Source organism: Leuresthes tenuis, unplaced genomic scaffold, assembly GCF_036924035.1.
Source record: "Leuresthes tenuis unplaced genomic scaffold, fLeuTen1.0.hap1 SCAF_18, whole genome shotgun sequence".
Taxonomy (NCBI): Eukaryota; Metazoa; Chordata; class Actinopteri; order Atheriniformes; family Atherinopsidae; genus Leuresthes; species Leuresthes tenuis.
In genome coordinates this window covers 22,535,267-22,547,375 of record NW_027325372.1, presented here as the reverse complement: position 1 = coordinate 22,547,375, position 12,109 = coordinate 22,535,267, and positions in this window count along the sequence as shown.

The window sequence follows — 12,109 nt, the reverse complement described above, 5'->3', positions numbered from 1 at the left end:
GTCTTGTCTCCTTGAACAGCAGTCCAGCATTATTGTTAAAGCGTATTCTTATTGGCTGATCCTTTTCGTTCCCTGTTTTCTGAGTCTAGCATGCTGATTTTGTACCTCTGCCTGTTTTGACTGACTTCTTGGACTTTGACCCTTGGAGTGAATAAATACCCTGAGAACTGAATACCGTCTGTCTGCCTGCATTTGTGTCTGCCAGTTCCTAGTTCTTGATAAGTTAGACAAGTTAAGTTAGATAAGTTAAGCATGTTTACATGACACAACTTAAAAAATAATTATTTTGTTTGTCTGACTAAATATATAAATATTAAAATGCATGTAAAGATGTTAGTCTGACCAAAGTCATACAAAATCAAGCTTCTTAAAACTGGACTAACACACCCAGATATTGCAGTTAGCGGTCAAATAATTAAATTAGGTGTAAGGGTATTTTTATACAGTTCCAAATAACTTCCAAATAAAGCTGTTCAGTTGGTTTAATTTCTCAAATGATATTATGTACATGTGACATTATTGTGGTTATTAACTTGTGTTTCCCTGTTCCAACAGGTATCCTTTGAATGGCGTTTTTCCCCCCTCTTTTCTGTCTTCTCAAACCCCAGCTGGTTGAGACGGATGACCACTCATCCTGAGTCTGGTTCTGCCAGAGGTTTCTTCCTGTTAAAAGGGAGTCGTTCCTTTCCACATTCGCCACAGGCACGCTCAGGACGGGAGATTGGAATTGAAGACAAGTTTCGGTGCAATCTGTTGGTTTCCTCAGCTAGGACATTATTTTTTGAATTGGCTCTATATGAATTAATTGGATTACGATTACAATGAATTGAATTCTAATTGGCTTGAATTGGGCTATATTACTTAAGTGCCTTGAGATGACTAATGATGTTGTATTCATTTTCTAACACAATCTACAGCATCGTGCCATTATACATATTTATAACTTTTACTTACGTACAATTTCGGTTCCCCCCTGTATATTTGGACAGGGATACTGATTCACTTAAACAGCCTTGTCAAAATATAACAATAGCTCAATTCAACTGCTCATAATAACGTTCTGATTAAGACTATTATGCAGTTCACTTTGACCAAGGTTTTTTTTAATCTCCTAAATTTATTACAAATCAAATGTACTATTGGTCAGAATCTCAGGGTTATTCTAACTTTTTAATCAGTTTTTTTTAAGGGAAATTCAAGTCAGGATAAATTATCACTATAATTTGTTCATTTCTTTCTCCACTGCTGTTCTTTTTTAACAAATGCCCTTGGCACACAATCGTTCTGCTGAAATAAGACTGAGCCTCTTTTACAGTATCGGAACTAACAAAAAAGGCTTACCTCAAAGTGAACATACTCAAAGATGATTGAACTTACTCAAGAGTTTCCCATTTTAGGTTTCATCAACACAGGAATTCAAGGAGATTCACAGAGTTTGGTAAACCTGCTCTCCACAATAAATCCATAGAAAAAAAACGTACCCAAACAAAGTCATCTGTGTAGCATTGACTACTTCTATCACAGGTTTTCTCTACAGGGGAAATGACAAACAAGCTTCCATTTTGAGGTCTTTTTCTGCAGCATCTGCTGTTCACTTTGTGGATAAAGAGTGCCTTTCTTTATAGTTTTGTGGTGGGTAAAAAAAGGAGTGGAACAGAAGCATCAGAGTTTGGAAATTAGAGTGCTGATGGGTTGGTCTCTTGGATTGCTGGTCAGCACTTTTTTTTACAGAGCTGGGGCCTCATGTATAAAGACTTGCATGGATTTCCTACTGAAACATGGCGTACACTCAAACCAAAATGCCCTCCAACGTACAAAAATATCCAGATGTATCAATGTGTGCGCACGCATGAATCATAGCACATTTCTTTTGTACATCCCAATCTACGTGGAATTGAGCGCACATGTCGGAGTACCCGACTCCTCCCTGTCCACGCCCCTACTTAAATATGCAAATCATATTTAAATTAGCCCTGCACCTGCAATTCCTCTCTCTGCACGATCAGAAAATAAAGAAAAAAGAATGAGTAAGACGGAAAAAGAATAGCTTAACGGAAATTGAGATGGAGGTGCTACTTTCTGATGTGGAGGCCCGCAAAAATGTGCTCTTTGGCACGCTGTCCAACGATATAAGCAGCAAACATAAGAGGAGTGGGTGGGAGAGGGTGAGCGAGGCCTTTAATGCTGAGGCGTCTGAGAAGCGCACACAAGCAGAGGTGAAAAAGAAGTGGTCCGATATTAAGGTGGATGTGAAGCGGAGAATGGCTGCTCACCGCCGAAGTGTGTGTAACTCACAACAAACATGTTCATACAGTAACTAGTCCAGAAGTGCGCTGGTGAAAAGGTGAGGCTGATTAAGACATTTCACACTTTACGCTCATGATTATTAACATTTGTACACAGAGACGATCAGGAGCTGTTGTTTAACCAGCAAATAACAGCAAGTTACTAACTTTAACCACCAACTATGATGGTGTGAAGACGGGATAGAAATTGGAGGCGCACATGCTCAATCCACGTCACGGGGAATAATATTAGGACAATTACACGAATAAACCAAGAAGCCAACCATCGCGCACAGTGCCAGCTTGTAGTCTGTTCCCAACAATTCCGTTACTGAATGTATGAATCGTGCGTTGAACCAGAAAACCGTCTCTCGCTTCAAATTGCGCTTCAATGTAGGCCTGTTCAACTGCATTGTGGGAATTTGATGTACGTGCTGAGATTCAGATAATTCCTCCCACTCAGGTTGGCATGGCTCGGCTCAGGGTCGACTGGCACAGTCCCAATCGGTTGGCCAGCTCCCTCTGGAATGCCCCGGTTGCTAGGAACCCCAGTGTGGTCATCACCTGTGGCACAAGCAGCGCACAGCTCCTCGCTGTGTTGCGCGCCGGCCGCAGCTCTGCGCACAGTTCCAGGAGGATTGCCCTCAAAACGGCTGATGAGCCAGTTGTCATCATGTGCCAGCAAATCCTATCAGTCTCTTAAAAACACGCTATTTTCTATTTGCACTTCTTCTAATACCGCTAAAGCAGCCATTGTTTTAAAAGTATGCACTGCAACACTTTGCACATGCTTTTATATCCACTTGTGTACTTGCAGACATGTGTATTAATTGTTCATGTGTCTCAGATGTGCACATCGCTCATTCTGAGGACAAATTGTGTTTAAATTTATTCATTATAACAGTTTCCCAACATCACCTGTAAGTGTCGCCAAAGAAACAACCACTGTAGAAAGGTGCGTACGACAGCCCTGAAATTTGCGTGAGGCACCGCACATTTCCACGGTCATTTCGCTCTTGATACATCTGATCGTTGACGTGAAAAAGTGTGTACGCCACTTTTTTGTGCGTACATACCCTTTGTACATGAGGCCCCTGGACACTGCCGAGAGGTAATCGCTGTGTCAGGATAGCAGAAGGTGGAAAAAGATGTGAAATGAAACATTCAGTTTTCTTCATATACTCTGTCTAGGTAGGAATTGAGTGGTGCTACATGGAAAAAATAATGGAGATATTCACATTATCTTCAAATACAGTAAGTTCTGTACAAAACAGTTGAGCCACTGCCTCATTCTTTTTTTGTTGTTGTCCACTGTCTGCCTATATGTCAAGGGTTGGTGCCAAGGTCTGGCAAGAAACAGCTTTTCTTATATATGCAATTTAATCATACAATTTTCTTGTGCATGGTGAGTGTGTCAAAAAATTGCAGTTTAACTATGTGCAATGTGTCAAAAAAATCTTGATTTAGTCAGAGAGGACTAGAATTGCTGACAGTGGAACATAAAAGGACAGGACAGATAAAGACAAGAGACAGAAGACAGACGACGGCAGGTGTGTGTGTGTAGTGTACTAGGCCAGTGCCATGCTCCTCCACCAGTGCTCTGGATTGCCCCCCCAGTCCCAGTAGGACCCGTGCAGCCCAGCTAGACCTCTACCACCAACAGAGCCAGCCAGGATCTGGTGGGTTGAGGGCACACCCAACCCACAGGGAAGAGTCAGGAGCTGCACGAGGGGATCCAGTTGGTAAACTAGGGGCAAGCTAGGGGGATACAGAGGGATGATGAAAACATTTACCAGGCTCAACGTACCCGGCCACATCGAGCAGGTCCACACCCCAGGAGACAGATGCAGCAATTTATTGAAATGTACAAATATAAATTTAAATAAACCCTTAAAAAAACTAATGACTCAATTTGTATAACTCCAATGAGCTTTAAAGTCAATAACTGGTATGAACACCTTTATTCTTCAGCACAGCCTGAACCCTCTTAGATAAGATTTCTTGTCATTTCTTTAAGTAGTCTTCAGGAATAGTTCTCCAGGCTTCCAAGCTCTTCTTTGTTGAGCCATATGGGAATCACCTTGGTGTAAAAATACAAATTTATGTCTGTCACACAGTGTAATCTTTGTTGATGTAACTAAAGAATTGGGAACAAATGATGTGTCTTTGTGACAGGCTGCTAGTAACACAGTGCCTAAAGATGCAAATGTAAAATTTGTTCTTTGCTCAGTTGTTCGTTATATGTAGAAACATCATAGGTTTACCCTTTCAGTAAGGTACCTTTTTAATAACTGAAAGAGTCATATGTCAGTGTTAAGTGACTTAACAAACATTCCTTGTTGTCAGGTACAATGACTGGACTGAAAATGTGCGAAAAAGCAGTCAATGGTCAAAGTAAAATTTTTAAAGACCTTCAGGAAGCCTGAAGAACTATTGCTCAAGACCACTTTGAATCAAAATTTTTGCTCAATACTTCATATCATGAATACAGAGTGACTGCTTTCAAATCAGTTGAGTCATTATTTACAAGAAAGATCAATTTGACGCTTAGAAAATGTAGCTCATTGAAAGCCTTTTAATGGATTTATCAGCAGTTCACACACGAGGTCAAAAGGAAGCTTCACTGTTTTAATTTATCAACCTGAGCAGAACAGCTCTGGGCTCCAATCTTATCTCTTGCTCACTTCGCAAACCATGCACACACTTATCAACTTATCACTCCTGTAATTGAAATGCATGACTGATTACATTGCACATATCTACTATCTGGAGCGGACCCTTTGTGCATATAAAAGTCTTCCCATGAGAAATGTAGGAATAAGGGAGAGGCAGTTACAGAGGTGGAGACTGGGTTACGTAGATGCTGGATGTGTGCATATCTCAAGCATAACAAATATAGACGGACTGCATGCTGACTGCTGCTGTGATTCATTGTTCCCTTTACTTACTCACATGCTTTAAGCTGACACTTGGTCAAAGAGGTCATGAAAAAATATCAGATGTAACGTAATACTGACATGACAGTGGGGACAGCATGTAAATGTAAGCTGTTTGGGCTCAGAAACACACACCATGTCTTTCCTGTTACATCCACATCACGCAGCAGACGAGCTGTTGGACTAATGCAGTCTGTGAGTGTGTTCACATTCACCTCTTTATTACTGCTAAATCAGAGACACGTCCATGGTATTAGTCTGTGACACTCCAATAAACAAAGACTAACAAAAGATAGATTAGGTTGTTCGGCTGAGTGAACTCTGAAATGAAACTGCACTGCTGCCACCTGGTGCTTGCTGATGCAAAGATTTATCGGCCCAACATTGGTACTGAATGATACTCAGCAGAGTGACTGCAATCGGCCAATTTGCAAATAGGATGATTAAAAAGTTATCTGTATTCTGGTTGTGTAGCAATGATTTTGTTCTGAAACTTAACAAGATTTACTTACACAGAAGTTTATCAGGGACAAAAAATTTGTTGGGCCACGTAAGCACTGAGAAGTCATTGAGTTGATCGTAGTTTAATGAGTGAAAAAGTCTTGTAAAACAGTTTTTTTTAAAACAAAAAACAAACAAAGAATATATATTTTCATTTGTATAAATGAGTTTGTGCTCATTCAAAGATAATGTGATTAAGCATATTTCATTAAAGGGAAATCAATACATCAGTCAAATGATCATTTACATCGGTTTCAGTATTGAGCCAGAATTTCACTGTAAGTGCATCTCTGCTTTAAACATTTTTTTTAACTTCAGAAGCTTTAAAGATTATTTTTTTGGGGGGGGAAATGCACCAATTTCATATCATAATAATTTTATAAGAATATTCTGGTGAAAAGCAAAACATTTCTCAACAGAAACTATAAAGGCTTTTTACATAATGAAACTAAACAGTTTAGGCAACTGTAAACAATTCTTATAGCCATCTAAAAGCTTCCTGTAACTCTCTGTTAGCACTTTCTGCCACTCTTCCATTTCAGTCGTTTTAAGTATGCAGAAGTTTGTTCAACAATGACTGATTTTAGCTAACTGCTAATAGTTTCCAAAAAAATCTACTCCTCTCCATCAAACTTGATGCCACATTTTATGGCTTTTCTATAAAAGTTTTTGGAAACCTTAGCCTTGCTTTTGTTGTGCTTTCCAGTCACATCGGGGAGTTCTTTGTCCTTTGACCAACTTGATTCATTGTGTAATACACTTTAGAGGCTGAAATCACCTCTCCAAATAGCTCCAGGGCAGTCTAAAACACTTTAAGCAGTGACTTTTGAAGGGATGGTGGATGGCTATAGCTGCGACTATATGTCAACGCTTCCAAAGGTCCATCTACAATGTTCAAATGACTGATATGCCGTATGCTGTACATCAGAGCTAATATATATATTTAATTTTTTTTTAAATAATATTTAAAACTGTCATCACTTTTATATTCAGATGCATCAGTGTTTTTGTTACGCTGTGGGAGTTTTCTTTTGTCCTTGGGATTTTAAGTTTTTTTTGTATTCTAGTCTCTTCTTTGCCCTTTAGTCCTTGGTTTTGCATGCCATGTTCACATTAATTATATTGCATCATTGTTTTTTTGTTTTATGCTCTGGTGTAGTTATTTTCAGTGTCTTGGTTTAGTCCCTGTTCTGTTTTGATTCAGTTCTGTTTGAGTTCTGGTATTTTGTTTGAGCTTTATTCTTTGTGTATTTTGTTTTATATTATCTGTGTTCTGTTTAGTTTCTATTTGTTTTCAGTCTTTGGTTTAGTTTCCATCTGTTCTTGTCATCACCCCTAGATATCCTTAGTTATCTTGGTCTTGTCCCTTGGCCTCTATTCACATCTGTTCCTCTTCAGTCGCTCACCTGTTGTTAGTTTACTCATCAACCGTCTTTATTCATATGTCTTCAGTCCACTCTGTCATTTTCCAGTTTGGCATTGTCTCTTCTCCAGGGTTTCTCTTCTCCAGCTCTTATGCATCTGCTTTATGCTTTCCAGGCTTTTTACTTTGGAAAGCCTGTTATAAAGTGCCCAATGGTTTAATGGTTTAAAAAACAAATCTTTGTTTCATCAAAGTTCATTAAGTTTGCCTCTGACCCGTCTACATTTGAGTCCACATCTATCTTATCTACATGGATCACAACAGTTTTTAGTGATCCATTTAAATATTTGTATTTTCAATATTTGTATAACTATTCATTTCCATCCATTATCTTCCACTTATCCGAGGTCTGGTTGCAGAGTCAACAGGTCCATGAGGGAGACCCAGACCTCTCTCTTCCCAGCTGCACTTTCCAGCTCTTCCTGGTGGATCTCAAGGCACTTGAAGTCCAGATGGGACATGTTATCCTTCCAACGAGTTCTGGGTCTGCCTCCTACCAGTTGGATGTGCTCGAAAAATGTCCAAAGGGATACGGCCAGGAGGCATTCTAATCAGATGCCTGAACCAACTCAGCTGCTTCCTTTCCTTAGGGAGGAGCAGCGGCTCTGCTCCAAGCCCCTCCGGATGGTTGAGCTCCTTAACCTATCTCTTAAGCTGAGCCCAGCCACTCTCCGAAGAAAACCCATTTCAGCTGTTTGTATCCGTGACCTCATGCGTTCTGTCTCGACTCAGATCTCATGGCCATAGGTGAAGGTTAAAACAAAGATTTCAAATCACTTACAACTGTCAAACCAAAACTATTAATTTGACAATTCATTTTAATTTTTTATCTTTTTATCATCTATATGGCAAATATAAACAGCTGGGCCCTCAATGTTATAAGGTAAAATAATATCAAAACCTGATCTGATATAAGATTGTCTTCTTAAGCATGTAAAAAGTGTTCATGGGTAGTTTTCAGAGATGGGTTGGTACCTAAACATCAACTTTCCTCAGGTAAAGTAACTTTTCTTTGATAAAATGTTGCTTAGTGATATTCGACTTCTTGGACATTGATCAACTCAAAAATACTTTATTAATCCACAAGTTATATTTCTGTGGTATATGAATTATTATTATTAGATATGCTGTTGTAATAGGTAGATAACAAAATTAAATAACCTTTTAAAAGGTTGAATTGTTGTAAAGAGAGGTGTGGTAGAAATCTTCAGAGATCACTATGAATGGATTAGGATGTTGTTGTTACGGTTTGCCAACAACTTAGCTGATGAGTATTGGCAGGTAGCACAGGTGAACATGGACAAAAAACTCACAGACAACAGTTCAACAGCTGGGGTGCAGAGCTTTCTGACATGTTTGTGTCATGTCCAGTTTAACACAATCTGCTGTTAAGCAGCACTGTAATCCTCCTCTTTCACTGCAGTCTCTCTTCCATAAAGCAGAGTAGAGAGGTGTTTGAGTTGAACCCCTGCTGTGTCCTCATAAGCGGTCCAAGTTTGTCCATTTTATCCGCCAGTGATTTCACACTTTCCATGCTAATCAAGGATGCTAATTTTGATGCTAATCAAAAATTGTTTATATTTCCTCCCCCTTTTTTCCCATTTTACTCCTGCTCTGTAACCTTGACGTCTCCTCTGCAACTCGTCTTGATTTGAGGTCTAATTCAGGCAATACTTGGACTTTGGAAAGCTCAGTTAGTTGCTCCAACAGGGTAAGAAACAAACAAACAAAAAAATCAGAGGAAAATCTGAAGGAGATGCAAAAAAAACAGCAAGCTGTCTGCCTCTAGGGGAGCGCCATTCTAGAATCTTAGTAACAGTTTTTTTTGTTTGTTTTATTTGTTTTACGTACTTCACTTATTAAGTTTGTCTTTTCAGTGCTATGTTCTGAAAGCACATAAACGGTTTATTTACTGTTAACATCACAAAAGCAGGGATTACGGTTATGTTTCAGTTACTTTGCAACCTTTTAAATAATTTTTAAAAACAGCTTTTTCCATAATATAACACAAGCTGGAAACAAAAATGCGTCTTTTGATGGCTAAGCTGTCATCCATGATGAAGAATGACTCCCACCCCATGCAGGAGACTGTAACAGCTCTGGAGAGCTTCTTCAGCGACAGACTGCTTCACCTGAACAGTGTGAAGGAGCACTATCGCAGGTCCTTCCTTCCTGCAGCTGTCAGACTTCACAACCAGCAGTGCTCCCAGCACACTCACTAATACTGAAACAGTTTAACTATGTGCAATAATATATCAACCAGATATATTTCCAAATGTGCAATGGTGTAAATTAAAACACTGTATATATATATATATATGTTCTATATTATTTATTGTGTTTATATTGTTATTATTATTATTCATTTTTTACTATTTTGGCATTTTTATTATTACTTTCTTTTTATGTATTGCTGCTGCTGCTGTAACATGAAAATTTCTCCACTGTGGTACAAATACAGGAATTCTTATTATTCTTATTCTTTTTTTTGGAGAAAAGTCACGTGAATTCTTGTCAAATGAGCACTGAGAAGTAAAGTAAGCACTGATGTGTTGTTTATTTTTTACATGTTTGAGCAAAAAAATGTAAATTTATCAAATCATAAGTATGTCCACTCCAGGTTCAATTTAATTAACATTTTCTGATTTTACAAATTGTTGCTGTGCTTCTGGTTTCTTAAAGTGCTTTGCACCTTTTAATTGTGAGGTATTTAGCTTTTAAGTTCTCTTTGTGAAACCAGTCAGACTACAGTAACAGAATTCTCACTCAAATGTATTTAACCATACGCCATCAACATTGGAGACAGGAGCAGAATGGAAGGATGAAAAGATGAGTATCATCATCCAACCCCATCCCCACCACCATAACGCTATTCTGCTCAGATCATTTGAAAATAGAATAATTTAATTCAATGTGGAATGAAATGATTATATTTTGAACTGACCACTGAAAATATATTATCACATGGAAATAAAACTAATGATGACCTGAGTAAGCAAAATAGTTTCAAATGGCAAATAATGGCATGGATATGAATATATATTACATAACCTATACCTGCCCAAAAAACAATGACTCTTCTTCAGTGGCTGTAAGTAATTTGCAAGCTGCAAAATTAGGTTGTTTGGAAAAAATTTGAGAACACAAAGTGATAGAAAGGCAAGTGAAACAAAAACATCAGCAGGGGGCACTGACGCTACATACCAGAACACTGCTTGGTCAGACATCAGCAGTACGAGGGTGGGAAAGGTAAAGGGAGTCATTACAGCAAATAATTCCCACTTCTCCTCATATGCATTTGTTACTTCTAAGATTTTTTTTCATATGTACACCCAGAATAGAAGAGCTGTGTCCAGTGGATTGTGATAAAGAAAACGTTCAAACACTTTTATCGTGCCTTGAAGGTTCCACCCCCCCTCTGGACTTTCTCACTTAACAGTGACAGATGGTTTCTATAACCTGTAACAGAAGAACAGCAATGTCTCTCAAGAAAACATTCAGCCTTTTTAGATAGTTTTCTTTTTTTAAGTCAGATTATATCCAAATGATAATAACATTTGAAGACAAGACTTTGTGGTAAATGATTCATCCTGAGCACTGCAGGATTAACCCCATAGAGGGTGTGGGGCAACGTTGTGTGTATGAGCAAACATTATAAACAACTTAAGTTACTTTAAGTTACACGTTGACTATCTTTTCCTTCAAAAAAAGCTATGGAATGTTACTGTCCTCAGTTTTAGGGTTTAGTACTGTATTTGTGTCCCAGAGCCTGTGCTGCATGGCAGAAAAGTGCACCAATGCACCTTTGCTTAAAATCAGTCAACCCCGCCAAATATACTCTAAATGGCTACAGTCAATAATTGCAGATTGCAGTAACATGGACATGGATATGAATGCCTATAGGTGACAAATGTTTTTATAATATCATCTATCTTTTAATCTGTTACCTATCCTTGTCACAATGAGACTTTTCCTGGTTGATTAAACTTTTGAATAGATACAATTTTCACGATTCCTTCAAATACCCACAAAGCCACCCAGGATTGGGTATAAAAGGACCATCCACCAAAGTCTATCCAAGTAAGAATATTAAAAACGTTTTTCATAGTATTGTGAAAAGATTAAGGAAGTCTTTGGCAATTTTGGTGTGTAAAGGCCAAGGCAAGAAACCATAGTTGGATGTCAGTGACGTTTGGGCCCTCGTTCACTGGTAAACCTCAGCTGAGTGGTGTTCATTTATATGATCTCCCCTTAGATCCCTTTAGGTTTATGGAATAATGTCATGGCTTTTGAGATAGCTCCTTATCCATCACCTCCTACATTTCTGAGCTGTACATCAATTTTTCTACTCAGCGCCATCCCTTGCATCTGAATCCCTTCCACCTTCGAGGCAACCAAGGAGGCAAGAAAAAGATGTGAGGAGATATGAGTCAAAGCATTAGGAATATAATAAACTTGTTTGCATCGTATCAATTTAAATAAGACATATGGCACAGATGTTTCGTCTGCCCATTGTGTTATAGCCTGCCACTGTATTTTATTATCAGATAAGCATAAACAGTGTTAAAAAAACTTTGTATATTTATTTATATGATTATATTGAATGATATTTATAATACGTTACAGTGTGTTGCATCCGACTTCCTTTCATGGTCCAAAGACATGACTATTAGGTTAACTGGCAGTCCAAAATAGGCCAAGTATAAATTATATTATGGATTGGTGATATGATATGGTGATTTGCTTATGTTGTTCAACTCATAAAAGTGTGACTTTCTATCAATTAGGTAGTTACATCATTTCATGTAAGTTAATACACAGCTGATTACTATATTTAAACACTTTTGAATACTCCTGCTGATTGTTTATTTGAGTCCAAATTCTGGAAGGTGATTTTGTAAGCTGGTGTGAAGACAAAGCTGCTGTTTTCTGTTGTTGGCGGACATCCATCTCTTCTGCAGACT